Genomic DNA, 14,966 nt, shown 5'->3' with positions numbered 1-14,966 from the left:
AACACCACGTAGTGCGGGAATGCAAGAAGAACCCAACAGCTCCTCCAGACCCACCACCAATCGAAGACCAATGGGAGGCCCTACTGCTGAGTCAAGGTCCCAACAGCCAGCTTAGGCTGGTAACCCTTGCAAGACAGGCAGCGGATGACCATGTTTTCTTGGAAGTAGGAAACCAGCAGTCTGGGGAGGTTGTTGAGGAGCTTGCGCGAGAAGTTTCTCAGCGTTTCTCAAAGAAGTTTTTTAAAAAAGTTTCTCAATGTTCACACGCACCCGCGCGCCATGCTTTTCGAAGGCCTCGCGCAAGCTTCGCGACGGCGGCGCTGGATGGCACGGTGTGTTCTTAGGAAGCGCGAGAGATGAGTCCCGCAACATACGTTTCACGTATGTCTTTCCTTGCCTTTCCTTGCCTTTCCTCTCTTCACCTTCGGCATTCTGACGAGAACCGACGCGTTCAGCATGACACGGCCGATGCACTCCCCCCCCCCCCCCAACAACATTTCACGTCCCGTGATAGGGACGTGAAACAGCATCACAGCGAGCCAACGTCGACACTGAAATGCTGAAAGATTCGTCATTCTTACCAGAATGCGCCTTTAAGTGGCGGCAAATTAGTAGATTTGAGCGTGGAACGTGACGGTTGAGGGTTTCCTAGAACTTCAGCCAGAGATGCCAGGACCTGGGCTTGCTTTGCCTTCTGGCGAGCTTGAGCCATTGACCTCTACCCGATCGTCGGTGATTGAGCACTGGGTCTGGTACGCTTGCACCTCCCTTTCCAGGTTCAATTTGCGCGTGTGCTTTGTGTCGTCCTTCTCCTCCTGGGAGGCTGTGTGATGTGTTGCGAACCACCGGACTGGTTGATTGGGACATTACCAGTCTCCCTAGACAGCGATCTGGGGAAGACTGAGTGGTTTTAAGAGACATCCTCAGCTTGTGGAGGGTGCTCTCCGAGAACGATGTACTAGTAGCTCTGACATCTAGTTTCTACGTGCAACGATGTACTGTGCTCCGCGCTCCTGTCCCTACGAGTATGACATTTCTCTGTAAATGCGTTTGCCTTTCTCATGTAAATAAGCTCCCCTGTTCCGTTCTTGCAACCTCTTGACCTCGTACTCACAGAAGGAAACAATCCTCGTCGAGCAGGCACGGACGACGACGTGGTTCCGCTAAGCCTCCGTGTGACGCGCCGGTAGCGCAGGCCCGCTACCCCTTTCGATAATTACCGAGTGCGCGACCCTCAGTGTGAGGCAAGACTCGGAGGCCACGACTCACAAATTTAACATCGTCTTCATCTATCAGCTAGTATTCTATTTCAGACTCGAGTGCGTTCCTCCTATCTAAACCACGCGTTCTGCATTAGTGTAAAATGTTGGTTAGCTTGCGTGCATGCAGTGAATAGCAGACGGTACGGAGAGCGAATCTCTCATTGGGATGCCTCTTGAGCGCCACTTCCGTGCAATACACCAACCGCAGTGGCTCCTTGTCTTGGCCAGTGGAATAGTTTTTGTCACCTCCGCTAATGCTTGACGGAGATCAGGAGTAGGCAGAAGTAAGGGATGATGTATTCACACGATATCTACAGCGACTTCCTAAAGTTAACATGGTGGATCACCACAACGCGGACGCCTTGACGATAATAACTTTCATCGTCTTGATGGTCCAGCCTTCAGTGTGCGGGAATGACCTGTAAGAACGGGATCTCGTAACTTTTTCTTGCAGAATGTACGAACAAAGCGAGACGAGCGTGTGGCAGCAGTTCTTCTGATCTACGACGCCCCGTGTCACATGCCTCACGCGCACCTACATTTATTCACGAGAAACTAACCTTGCAATTACGGCTAGTCCACGGCATCGCTTTGTACCGTGAGACCATTTATTCCTCAGCGCTCAACACAGGTGGTGTAGACATGTGGCGTGAGCTCCATTGCAGCTGTAAACGCAGCCTAATTCACCCGCCTGTGTACCAACTTTCAACGCCGGTTGTAACGCGCGCTTCGCGAAGTCTATTCAAGCGTTCCGACATCCTTCCCCGCGAAATAACACTGTGACCTGACCGCTGGCGTCAGTTCCCGTCAGTTCCTGCAGAACTCCGGCAGGAGCTTCTCTGCAATACCTGAAGGCGACAGACTTAAGAGCTAGACTGCTGTAACACTGTGCATCGTTCAGTGCACACGCACAACTTGAACTGTTCTCCTACTAGTCCCCCTTCCCTTTCCCCAGTGTAGGGTAGCAAACCGGACGCTCGTCTGGTTGACCTCCCTGCCTTCCCTCTCTTTGCTCTCTTCTCTCTCTCTCTCTCTTGTCTTCCCTATGTTTCCATACCTCGTGCTCAAGTGTAAGGTCGAAAGCTGGACAGAATATACCTACTCTCTCTGCTTTTCCTTTCCCCCCCCCAACCACTTGGAACTTACGCTCCCGGCTACATGCAGCACTAGCGCAGTACGCTGTGGAATTTACGTTACTACAGCATTCACTTTACCTCTAGATTTTCCTAGTTTTCATCGGTGATATCCATCGCGCGCGTTGTAGCGCTAGACTAAACAGTGCGCCCTCGTTCAAGATAGCCAATTTTCATTTGATCTGCTGGCACGATCCTTGCTGTCCTTCGTCCACTTGCCAAACGTCTTCTGCACCCGAGGTAAATGGGCGGATGAAGCAGCGGCCTATCAGCAACGCGTTAATAAAGGCAGAAGAGTGCGACACTGGAGCTAGATGGTTTGGCATGGCTTTTGACAGTAAAACACCGTACGTGCGTCTGGTTAACATCCTTGCCTTTCCTCTCTTCTATTTCTCTCTCTCTCTCTCTTGACAGTAAAACAGCGCAAGAAACGAAGATAGACAGAACGGATTGAACACGCGTCACAAGGTATTTAGTTGTGAGCGCTTTGTGGTGTGCGTTCATTCACGTCTATCTGTCGTCATTTCGTGCGCTGTCTTATTGTCAAAAAGCACGTTAATAAACGTACCGCTCTCAATCAGCTTATCTCGCGAAATGCGTCTTGCATAGTTGGTTCAGCGCTGATTGCTTCTGTCCTTAAGTTAGATTCCAGACGACGCAATGCTATTCGCTCTGCCAGGCCCACCCGGCACGTCGTCGCTAGGTCCCATTACTGCTGAGGCAACAAGAAAAAAAAGAAACAACCTTTCTAGCATAGTGTAAAAGAATAGTTAAAAGCGCTCGTTCTTGGGCACAGATACATGTTTAGCAACGCAAACCGTAACTTTCTCGCCCGTGACGGGCACCTCGGCTATTGTTAAAGCCAAATGGGCACAGTCGTCAAGCGCTCGCCGTTCCCAGATGGTCATTTCCGCGAGGACTGACCATGCAAAAACGCCACTCATATGTACAGCTTCGGCATTCTGACGAGAACCGACGCGTTCAGCATGACACGGCCGATGCACTCCCCCCACCCTCCACCCCTCGCGCTAAATAACCCCTTTTCTTTGCGAGACCGATCCCACCGGGTTCTTCGATCGGGACGTCCCGTCCGTGACTTAGCTCATCTCCGCAGGGCCGCTGGCCAGCCCTTCTCGCGCCACGCCAAGCCGATCCCCGCGCACTGGCGCGCTGAACGCAGGCACCGCGAGAGAAACGACGAGAACCGGTCAGACCCGAAAGGCAAGCGAGCGAGGAGGAACTGCCGTCCACGTGGCTCCCAGCAGCGGCAGCAGCAGCAGCTACGTGAGGTCAGCCGCCGCCGACTGGCCTGCCACGCTCACCGACGCCGCCGACGCCAGCGGCGGCCGAGAAAGGGTCAACGCTCCGGCGAGCGCGCGAGCGCGAGCGAGCGATGCCCAAGAGAGCGGGTGAGGCCGGCTCGGTCCACTCGAACGCTGGACGCCGTTGAGCACACCACCACCGCAAGGCGCTGCTGCTGCAGCCCCCCCCCCCCCCCCGCCCCCTCTCGCTCTCTCGCCTAAGTTGCATGGCCCCGGCATCCAGCGGCCGTGCCCGGACAGGTCTCTGGCCGCTGCTTCTTGCATGGGAAAAGAAGCAGCGACGGCGGGACGCCAGCCTCCACCGCCAGGGGTGGTGGAGGGAAGCAGCTTCTTCGAGCAAGCTTCCAGAAGCCGACGACCTCCGTGGGTTTAGCCGACCCGACCGAACGGCCGGCCGACGGGACCGGCTAGCCGGTCCGGTGGCGAACCGTACGCCCACCTGCTACTTCTGTGGGGGCTACCGTCGTCTCTCGTGTCCTCTTCCGGCTTCCAGAAGAAAAGAACTCCGTCACCTTCGAGGTGAGTCGAAACACTTCTCTTTGCATTGGGCAGTGGTGGCGAGATCACTGTCGCGCGGAGCAGGAGCAGAAGGTAGCATGCTGTTCTAGAGCACTATACGGCAAAGTAAGGTTGAATGCATCATCCGGATATTTAGCACTACATGACTAGTTTTGTATCCGAGAACTTGGGAGGTCAGTCCAGTCCACTGCACTCCAGGGCACCAGTAACACATGCGCGTAGTACTTTAAAATTGTGCTTTAGCGGTGCTAGGGAAGTATACTGGTGCGTGAACAACGTATGGAAAGACGGCTTGTCAACTTTATGACCGATACCTCGCAAACAATTCAAAGCGACTCGTACTTGGCCTGGTTTGGCCATGAATATCTTCAGCGGAGGTAGCGGCACGATAAAGAGAAGAAGAAACCTTGACAATGCGCAACCTTGTAAGGCGCAGATGTAGTCGCTGTCTGTGGAATCCGGAACTATGTGCAACGCTCCAGTTTGTTTATTCCATCCCGTCATTTTCACTATAGCTGAAAGAGATCCTCGCTCCGGGATACAGGTATCACGTCCGGGCTGATAGATAGAAGCTTAGTCGCAACAACAAGTCACAACTTCTTATGGTACCTAGTAAAGTCGGCATTAAAAAAATAATGGTTTGCCCGATGGGTACATAAAATCGCCGGAACGCTGCAAACTGGACCATACTGTATAGATGTCTCCTTTGTTTTCCATAATCAATTCCTAGCAGAACGCGACAGCTCAGCTTGTTGCCGACAATGCATGACTAGATTTCTGGCCTTACTAGCAGCACCCAATGACAGACCGTAGACAAAAGTTTTGCTAAGACACGTGGTTTCTGGTGCCAAGTGTCCAGCTGTGTAGGCTTCCCATTAAGTCAGCTGCGCGCCAACATGGGAGCCAAGAGGGAAAGCGAAGTCGCTGGCAGCTGGGTGAACCAGTGATCCGAGTTAAGCGCACGGCAAACCCAACGCAAACGATGATTAGTAGCGGCCGAGATAGTAATCTTGCAGGTCGGAAAGCCGGAGGTAAATGCCATTGCAAGGTCAATGCCCGCCGGTGCGAGTCCAATGCCCGCACAGGTTGAACACGAGAGCCATTGTGCTCGCTTGCGAGCTGACACTCCCTATGAGTCTTTAACTGTTGGGGAGGAGGCGTAGCAAAAACATTACTATTCCTTACGCTATAGATAGCGCCGTCGCATTAGGATGTGGTTCGCGTTGCCTTAACCGGGACAAGACCGACCAGTGAGTTCTATTCCTGGAGCGTGATGTTATCGGTGGCGATCAATGACCCGGACAGAACAATCGCCACGCTATAATAAGGTGCTTACCCTTGCCCTCATAACGCTTGTGCGCGTTTTCACTACACGCGGAATACTTTCTCAAAGCGGATACTGCATAAAAAAATTAGTATTAGCAAATATGACGCCTTTTAATGTATATATCTCGCGTCATAAAACTAGCTGCCCACGTTGATCTTCATTGACTAGTCAACTCTCTTCTATGTCAACGTCGTTTCTTCCATTGTTTTTTACAATTTCAGCAATACTAGACGCGACCTTAAACTGCTGAAAATTCTGCGCCATTTTTATCAAAAGAGTAAAGCAGACAAAGTTCAAATTCGTCTAAAAGGGCTACACGAACCTGGGTCAGGTCAACGGCCTAGACAACACGGATTTTCCTGAACGCGAAAGCGCAGGCTATTCTTCTGAGTCCAAGTAGTTCCTTGGTGACTGGAAGGTAAAGCGAGCTCGGCGACATCGGCAATATTCAGCAGTGCAGCATAATTCGGTCCACAAAGTTTTGTCGCAAGCTTAAGACAAAAGATGGATGCCAATTGAGATGGTACGATTAAACGGACAAACAATAGTATGCACTATAATAAACATTTCGGTTCAAAAAATTTTGTCACTAACCTAGTGACGAAACATAGGTGCCAAATTGAACGATCTGGTCATGCGGACAACTCAGTAGTCTGCAGTGTCATCTAGGCACGCGAAATTTTGTTACAAGCTTATGACGAAGCATAGGCAGGAATACATGCGTTGATTATATTGCAGCAGTATACATTTTTCGCACTTTGTCAGAGATCCGAACGGGCCACTTCGTAGACGTCATTACCGGTTACAGCCGACCGCAACCGCTAGTTGCTAAGATAGGAATATAATGAAACGTAATGAAATTATTGCATCATGCTGGCTGTCGACGCCAATTTGGTTGGTCTGATTCACGCGTTATCATGTTTGCGTACATTGTGATCATACTTCGTAGTTTTAATGACCTAACAGTTAGTGCCCTTCCAGTAGCTTCTCGCAGAAATATAGCTTCTCAGTATTGACGATGACTAACCGTGCATTCTACAAAATGGACATTACCCCAAGCCACATAAAATGCCACGAAAGGCGTGTATGGCGAAAGGCGTGTTGTGTATGGTCACAGGTTGTTCTCGCGAGATCCCACGAATGCATCATTTTCGCCAACCTATAGGGAATGAAGAACGTGCCAGGATTGTTTCAAGTCCATTTGCAAGGTCTGAAAGTCAAATTAGCGCCATCATCTCGAACGGAAATTGAAGGAGCGCCTCTGAGTTGTCAGGCATGAACGTTCCACCAGGAAAAACGTCAGCTTTTGGCAGAAAGCACTCAATTCGGAAAGACGACCTTCAATGGCTCACCGCCGACTGACTGCTGGCTTTAATTACCTGAGAAAGTTGCGACCTGCGATCTGACGACAGCAGTTTGGGGAATACGGCACCGCTTTCAGGGTGGCTTTCATTAGTGTGAAATTTTAGAGCGTCGGTATCGTCAACAGCGTCGTACAAGGCTCATTTGGTGGAACGGTTTCGTGGCCTGGTACGGCTAATTACACTTTATTGCGATAGCGATGATGTGGACACTCCAAGCAAATTTTCGCCACCGTCATCAGGCTCCGCATACACTTGGGTGTATGTATGGTATATGCTGATCCACGCCGTATATGCAGGTTATAGTGCTACAGTATTCAACCACGAATGTTGTTCAGAACAGGTCTCAAGTTCTCAGTTAAATTATTCCTCAAGATTTTGAAAACGGCAGCTCTAGAAACAAATGTTACGAGATACAACATTTACAGCGCATGTCTTTTATCCTACATCTTCTCAGACTACCAATTTACTAAAATGTAAAACAATATCAGTGCTCAAACCTGAAAGAGACGTCATTTTACTACACCGAGGGTGTTTACGGGCAGCGCGGTGGCGCCGGTACGATGTCGTTAAGGCCCTAATATTGCGCGTAAAATAAAGCTATAATGGGGATAGAAATATTTGGAGCACTTGTGTATTTATTCAGACCTTATGTAGGCGGCTATGTTCAGCAAGAAAATTTTCGCCAAGGTTCCATTTGTTGGACCATTTGCTTTGTAGTTCTTGCCCATCTTGGACAACTTGGCCCTGTGTATTCGAAACGGCACTGATGACGACGCGCTTAAGCCGGGTCCATTATTAAATACTTTTCGGCAGTCTGATAGATTGCCTTCTTCTTGTGGGAATTTTATGGACTTCCTACGCACACACTTGTTGGCCTCGGTTCTATACGCACGTTCATTATAATTCATTAAAATAACTTTATTGATTGCCCTGCGATTTGGTGGGGTCGGCCTGGACCCCGCCTAGGTCTCGGCCAAGGGTTGTTGGCGCTTGGTGGCTTCCTCGGCTCGCTGGACGGCCCAGAGTTGGTGCTGCAAGTGCGAGCTGAGCAACGCAGATTCTCAGCGGGCATGTTTTTTTTTGTGTGTGTGTGTGCGTGTATGTGCGTGCGTATTTTCAGAATCTTTAATCTTTATTGTGAAAATAGAAGAACTGTTATCATAGTGTAGCTATTATCATTGCCAAAAGCTATTCTCAAGTTAGTGGAGCATAACTATTGTCACCACGGAGTGCGGGTGCCGTTACACCGCAAACGCTGATGTTGAAATTCCACTACAGGCGGAATTTCATGACGTACTATTCCGAGGCGTCCGACGCCGAACCCAAGACAGCCGAGCGGTACCGGAGCCGAAATTTTCGCAGCCCTGTGGGCCCTGAAAGTTAGCCACCCTGGAGCGAGGTAACCAAACGCAAACTTGGCAAGCCTCGAGCAGCCCCGTATCCTTCACCGTGAGGCAGGTCTGCGGTCCATACCCGCTTTCCCGCTATCGAGGGTGTAGTAGGAGGACTGGTCGAGGCATACGGCTAGCGTGTACGCAGCGAGGCCAAACAACACGCCGGTATTATGCCGTCCGTTCTAGTTACCGATAGACACGCCCATGTTTAGTCTCCTTGCAAGTGGGCCGTTCTGCAAGGCCATTTCACCATTCCTTTATTCCAGAGTCTTCTCGCTTCTGCGCTCCAGAATCTTAATACAGCTTTTTTTCCCCCTCTTTACGGGCATTGTCCCGCAGCATGTATACGCAACTAGCGATTTAGGTTCGCGACACGATCTGCTCAGAGAACGTAGCGCGAATTCGCTGATGAGCGCGAGTCCTCGGGTTCGAATCCCGGCTTCTGCGGCTCCGTTACGACGGGGTCGCAATGCAAAAGGCGCGTTCACGTGTCGATACTTCGGCAACACACGCATCCTGGCGATCGAAATCATTTCAGAGCAAATCACGAGCAATCAAATGTGATAAAAGCTGCGCCTGCAGTTTTTTTATCGTCTCGTGTGAAACGCCTTCTTTTCCCACTCGTTTTCTTCCCCCTCCGTCCTTGACAGTGTGTGCTTCAAGGTCACCGTTCAGCTTTCTATTTTTATTCATACGATCGTTTGTTTCGTTACCTGATGATATTGGAAACAGCGGCGATTTTCGTCGCCGCCTTTTCCCAAAGTTTGATTGTCAAGTGAACACATGGAAAGGACACGAGAAATTACGAGCATTTTAACGTGCGTACCATCGAGAACCAATGCTGTGGATGCAACAGCACACTCTGTACAATGTGCACATATATGTACAGCAGATTACTGACAAGCAATCGAAGAAAACAATAAGATATACATATAAAAAAAACGGGAATCTAGCAGAAATCTAGACACTTGGACAATGACGCCAGGGACGGTGGGCTAAGGACAGAGCGTACGATTTTGAAAATACACACAAACGAACAACTAAACGAGCAAGCGAACAGTCCAAAGAATTAATTGCATTCCACTGGCCGAAAAGGAGGCGAAAACCCACAGGCATGATTGCTATCGGCGTATCCTTCGATCACTCCGCTCAGCAACTAAAAAAGAATATTAATTGCAGCGAAGACACGATATAAGAGCAAAACCTGTCCACACGCATATATGGCGGCCGTCAATAATATCGCGCATAAAGACACGTCGAGGCTGTGATATCTGGAGCAAAAACGCGCAAGGATTTTCTCTCGCTTTCGTCGCCTTCGAGCTGCGACCAAGAGCATATAGCGAGGCGACATCAAGGATTCCTACGCGTCCACAATGCAGTTAGCGCGTGAGACGGCCGCCGAGACGTGTCCTCGAATTCTCCGACTCCGCCAGACTTTTGTCACGCGTTATGTAGGACGCAGCGTAGAGGGGCCAGTCTCGCGAAGGGTATACGCAGGCGAGAAGGAGAGAGGACGAGGAGGAGAATGGGCAAGGGGGACAGCTAGCAATTATGAGGTGAGCAAAAGAGGACCACCGGGAACAGCCCACTCGGTCTCTGGCAGCGATGACCTCCAAACGGTGAGCAAGTCGAAAGCCAACTTCCCAAGGAAAAACAAACAAAAGATGTAGGACAGCCCTTTTCCACAACCCACACCGGTCCGCTGTGCTTTCCACATTCTTATTTCTTTCGCCCTAGTTCTCCTCCCAATTTATAAACTGGCTAGCCAGATCTGTGCAGTATTGGGCGGGCTACCAATGTAAAGACACATTTAGGCAGACTACACTTGAATACTACTTCGGGTTTCTATAGTTTCGAATTCCCTTTGTCTGTGTTATATCTATAACATTTTTTGCACAGCGACACATTGAAAGTGTCAGGTCGTAAGTCCGGGGAGTAAGTAGGGCTTACGGATGTATAGCTTTATGTGGATTTGAACTCCGTATGTGCATGTGAAGGGCCTACATACCATAGAGTAGTTTCGCGTATATGATTTACAGACACTGATTTACAGTATTGACACGTATGACCGTGACGGTATGTAGATAGCCTTTGCGTATGGTTTTATATGAACTTGCGCTCTTGCACTAAACGCGGATACTCTGCAGAACAGAGATTATGTACATATAAATTACAATGGACAGTAAACAGAAAACACCGATGAGTTTACAGGTGATGTAGATAAGTTATCAAAGTAGAGCCTCTCAAGTTGTATAACCATTCCTAAAAAGAATTCTGAAACCACATCACTCGTCAACCAGTAAGCATCTCTTACGTCAGAACCGTTCGCGATTGGCCGGATGCCATCGTACACCGGCCACACACAGGAGCAATCGATATGACAACCATGTGCTGTAACCAATCAGAAACCACGCATGACGTCACGAGGGCTTTGTGTACTCGTCCTTCATTGGCCTGAGGCAGCTCTACTGTAGCTTCCCTCAGAGGCTGCTGCTCCATTCTTTTTTTTTTTTTTTTGTGAGAACAGCAGGTGAAGTTGGGCGGTCCGTTTGTCGTCTCTGAGGTTTTCGTGAAAGTCCACACCGGAGACAGGGAAGAAATTGGGGCAGTACGAAGTGACGCGTCGGTGACAAACGCAACGTCGCCGCGTGTGGTTAGGGGGCACACACCGATGCACTCAGAGCCGGCCTACGCACACGTGGCCCACTAGACGCGCGCCCCTGCAGCGTACTGCGTCCGACGCCCCCGTTAGGTCCGCCACGCTTCGGCCCCGTCGCCCACCCCTCTCCTGTCCGTTGGCCCGTCCTTCATTAGACAGCCCGGCAAGGCCGTTCGAGGGACGACGCTTGTCTGAGCCCGGAGAGCAGGACCAAAATATGAAGACAAGTGAGAAAGAGGGATGCTTGGTGAGAAGGACAGAAGAAAAAAAAAAGAAACCAGGATGTGCCTCGGGAGTCTGTGTTTCTCCACTGAGCTGGACGACACAGTGGGTCGACGTTGTCCATCTGGTTTGTGGAACGCGAATAGCGAGGACTGACTTCGTCGGTGAGCAGTGAACGGGGACTTGAGCTCGCAGTGTCCGTGGACGTCCCTGAGAAGACTGCAACTATACCCTGGACTTATACTATAGCTTCACTAGATGAGGACTGTGCGGTCGCGTTTGGCTGCTGAGACTCCCTGCGTCCGTGTGCTCCGAGCATCGAGAGGTGACAAGTAAGTGGACATCAGCGTTCCGCCACGAAGGATACTAAAAGAGCCTAGCGAGAATTCTACGCGCCTGTGTGGCTCCTGTTGCGCTAGAAGCCAAGCTACACGTAAGCTTGCTGGAGCGTGAAAGCTCGCGTCCACGCGCCTCACGCATGCGCAGAGGGTGGAGGACAGATCGTACGCGTCGAAGCGCGGCGCGAGCCCAGATATCTTCTCCACAGGGCTCTGACTGCCTCATAAAAATGCGAAACGGTGGCTAGTAAGGCGAAAATAGTGGAGCCAAGTGGGCGAGCATCGTGTAGGTTCAAGCCGACATTACTCGCCAGGCGCGGCAAACGCAATGCGCGTGGGCTCCAGCTCCAGCGGGCCGGCACGGGCGCGTGTAGTTTGGCCTTAAATGTCGTTACACTCTGGAGAATACTGAGCCGCTTTCCACTCATATTCTGTCCTGTAGAGCGACGACATTTCTGCAGGGCGGCGACGACTGGTCGTGACTACGTGTCCGTTCACTCGCAAAGCGGTTTCAAAACTTTTGACAAAAAGACTATACGTAAAAGTTTACAGTGAACTACGCCTGCGAGCCAAGCAACTGCAACCCTCGTTTCCAGGCAATACGCTTCTTTTTTTTTGTCGTTTTGGTCAGTTTACGTTTTGGAGTAGCTGCCTTAATCGCTGCCATCATAGCCCACATGGGGAAGAAAGATGGAGATTATAATAAGGGCAGGGAGGGGGGGGGGGGGGGTGAAGGAATGTCTGCAGGATTAAATTAATTCTGTTTCTCCCAGTTCGACGGTTCTCCACGTGGAGTCTGCAACTGCAACGTCGTGGCCTTGACTGTCTCGAAATTTGCACAGCACTATTACGCCGGCTATAATTGCTCTGCTGAATTCCGAGGGCACAGATGCGCATGAGAGTGGTTGCGCAACTTGCCTCGTCACCGTCACCGCCAGGTATGAAGGCCTACAGGTCAGATCGTCTCGCAGAGAAAAGACACCAACGAAAGAAACCAGAAAAGCAAAACCTGATCTTCCCGAATCGTCGATGAGCGCGAACGTGCGCGGACTGCGCTAATCACGTGAATCACACGCCGCCGGATTACCTCGAAAAGCGTGGTATACCAGTGCAGACAACGCCGGGCAGGATACCAACGAATCATGGTGATTGCACATTGCTTCCTTTACGGAGACGCGCTCGTTCGGCGGCCGTAAGCGTTCTTCTGCCTAGTTCGAGGCTGCAGGTTCGATCCCATGACGTGGCCATCTCATTCGGTTGAGATCGAAATACGCTGCAACCACTTGAGAACTTTGATTTGCATGCGTTCGTGTCAAAAGCACTGGGCGATCAAGGGTAATGTGTACTCCGCCCACTGCTTTCGTTCATTCCTTGCAAAAAGAATGCGTTATAGGGTGTTTGCATTTTATCAGTTTCTCTATTGGAAGGCAGCTAAAAAGTGGACATAAGGGCGACACATATTCTATGGAGATCTAAAGGACAGCACAGGTGTTGCTTGGCCGCTAGTGACTACGATCCCACTGTGCGCGCAAAACATAACTGCGCAAGTTTCATAGGAGTCGCTTTAAAAAAAATGTACATTTCAGTTTGGTACAGGCTTTTGTCATAAGCAGAATAGTGTACGCTACCTCATTCCTGGAACTAAAGAGTGATGAACGTTGCAAAATTAACCTCATTATCAGGAGAGCATACAAAGAGGCTCTACAACTCCCAATTACGACTGCAAACGAAAAGTTTGAGGCTCTAGGAGTAAACAATACTATTGACGAGCTCGTGGAAGCCCAAAGAGTGCATACATGCATGCATGCATACATGCATGCTTGCATACATACATACATACATGCTTACATACATACATACATACATACATACATACATACATACATACATACATACATACATACATACATACATACATACATACATACATACATACATACTTAAAGCAGCTAATCTCGCTATACAAAGGAGGCAGTCCGAAAAACATGTTCTCTCGAAGGAAGTTGTTATCCCTTCTGTAGCTCCTTTTCGAGAGTTCCCGTATACCCCAAATATAGTTCGTCCCTCCCGATTGGGCGCATTGAAATCTCACTCCACCGTTGAGGAGAAAAACTCCTCAAAACGGAGATAAATATGGGATTAACATTGCCGGGGAGGTTAGATGTTGCAAGCCACCTCCTTTGGCTAACGAAGACGACGATCACCGGGACGTTCTGCATGTTCCGCCATCTTGGCCCATCTCGGTAAATAGTCTCTGTTTATAAATCATGCTTCGCTCTCATCTATTTGACGCCCCGTCACAGTATGGTTCTTACCGTAGCGCAAGAAGACAAGGACAGAAACACGAAGGAACTCGAGGGTTGCACTGTGCGCTTGTTGATAATGCATTTTGAAGGAGTTTACGGTAGCGCGATTAAAAGACGGAACAAAAGAAGACACACAGGGACACACACAGCGCTGACTACTTCCAACAATGTTTATTATCGAAAACCAGGTCGTACTTATACACTCAGCCAACATGAGTCACAGCCACGAGAACAGATAAACATTCAGAGCAAAACATTTTTTTTATAATTGACATGTTAAGCCGTTGCCAAAAATCTCAGTTCTTTTTCAGAGAGAGTCAATGACGGTTTGCTGATACAGGAATCCCATATAGGGCATCAGTTCCATTAAAAAATATTGAAGTGAGCGATGATGTTTAATCAAGTGATGATGATGATGAGCTGGGCGATCTTTTCAGCTCGACGTTTGCTTCGTCTTCCTTGTCTTCCGGGGCTACCAACGGTCGATACAAACGCGGCTACACATCGATCGAGTGTTTTAAAATACTACTGCCCTAAACAGATTTTATTTCCGTTCGGTATGCTTCCTGTCTTTACGACAGCAATAATGCATCTATATTTTATCACTCTCCACCTTATATTCATACGCAGTGCTTTTGTCACCTTCAAATATAGAGCCCAAGGCAGGATCTTTTTTTTAAAGCCTGAGGCAAGATAACTGCGCCCTCACTCACTTCGAAACGGATACGCTGCCACATGCTAAAGAAAGAAACCATGATCAGTTATTCCTGCGCTATTGCTACGCGCTGCGCATCAATAGCCGTCCTCGGCGAATCTTCAACTACGACATCGTCTTCTCGTACGAGCACGAGGATTCCACCCGGTAGCATCAGGCGGCGCCAACTTTCGCACAGAAAGGTCCCCTACGTGGTCGGACTGGCTGATGAAGTAGCATGCCGCACGGTCAACCTTGCAAGAAGCCTCGAAAGGATTCTTTCGGAGCCGAAGACGACAAAGAGAGACACAGAGATGAAAGATTGAACAAAAGACAACCGAGAAACGCCAAGAGTCTGGAGAAGCAGGCCTGTAGATGAGGAAGGGCAAGAAGGTCCGTCGCGTAGTATAGAGGCAGGCCGAGGTG

At 49.8% G+C, this 14,966-nt stretch overlaps 1 long non-coding RNA gene across 1 annotated transcript in view; it reads left to right on the top strand.

Annotated features, from left to right (window-relative positions):
• The first annotated feature begins 3,754 nt into the window (after nt 1-3,754).
• Nucleotides 3,755-14,966, top strand: part of LOC129384339 (uncharacterized) — a 31,305-nt gene continuing 20,093 nt past the window's right edge. Inside the window, exon 1 of the long non-coding RNA XR_008612071.1 lies at nt 3,755-4,236. This is a non-coding gene — a long non-coding RNA (uncharacterized lncRNA). The remainder of the gene's footprint in view (nt 4,237-14,966) is intronic.

The sequence above is a fragment of the Dermacentor andersoni genome, chromosome 8 (assembly GCF_023375885.2).
Source record: "Dermacentor andersoni chromosome 8, qqDerAnde1_hic_scaffold, whole genome shotgun sequence".
Lineage (NCBI taxonomy): Eukaryota > Metazoa > Arthropoda > Arachnida > Ixodida > Ixodidae > Dermacentor > Dermacentor andersoni.
This window is presented reverse-complemented; position numbering and strand designations above follow the sequence as displayed.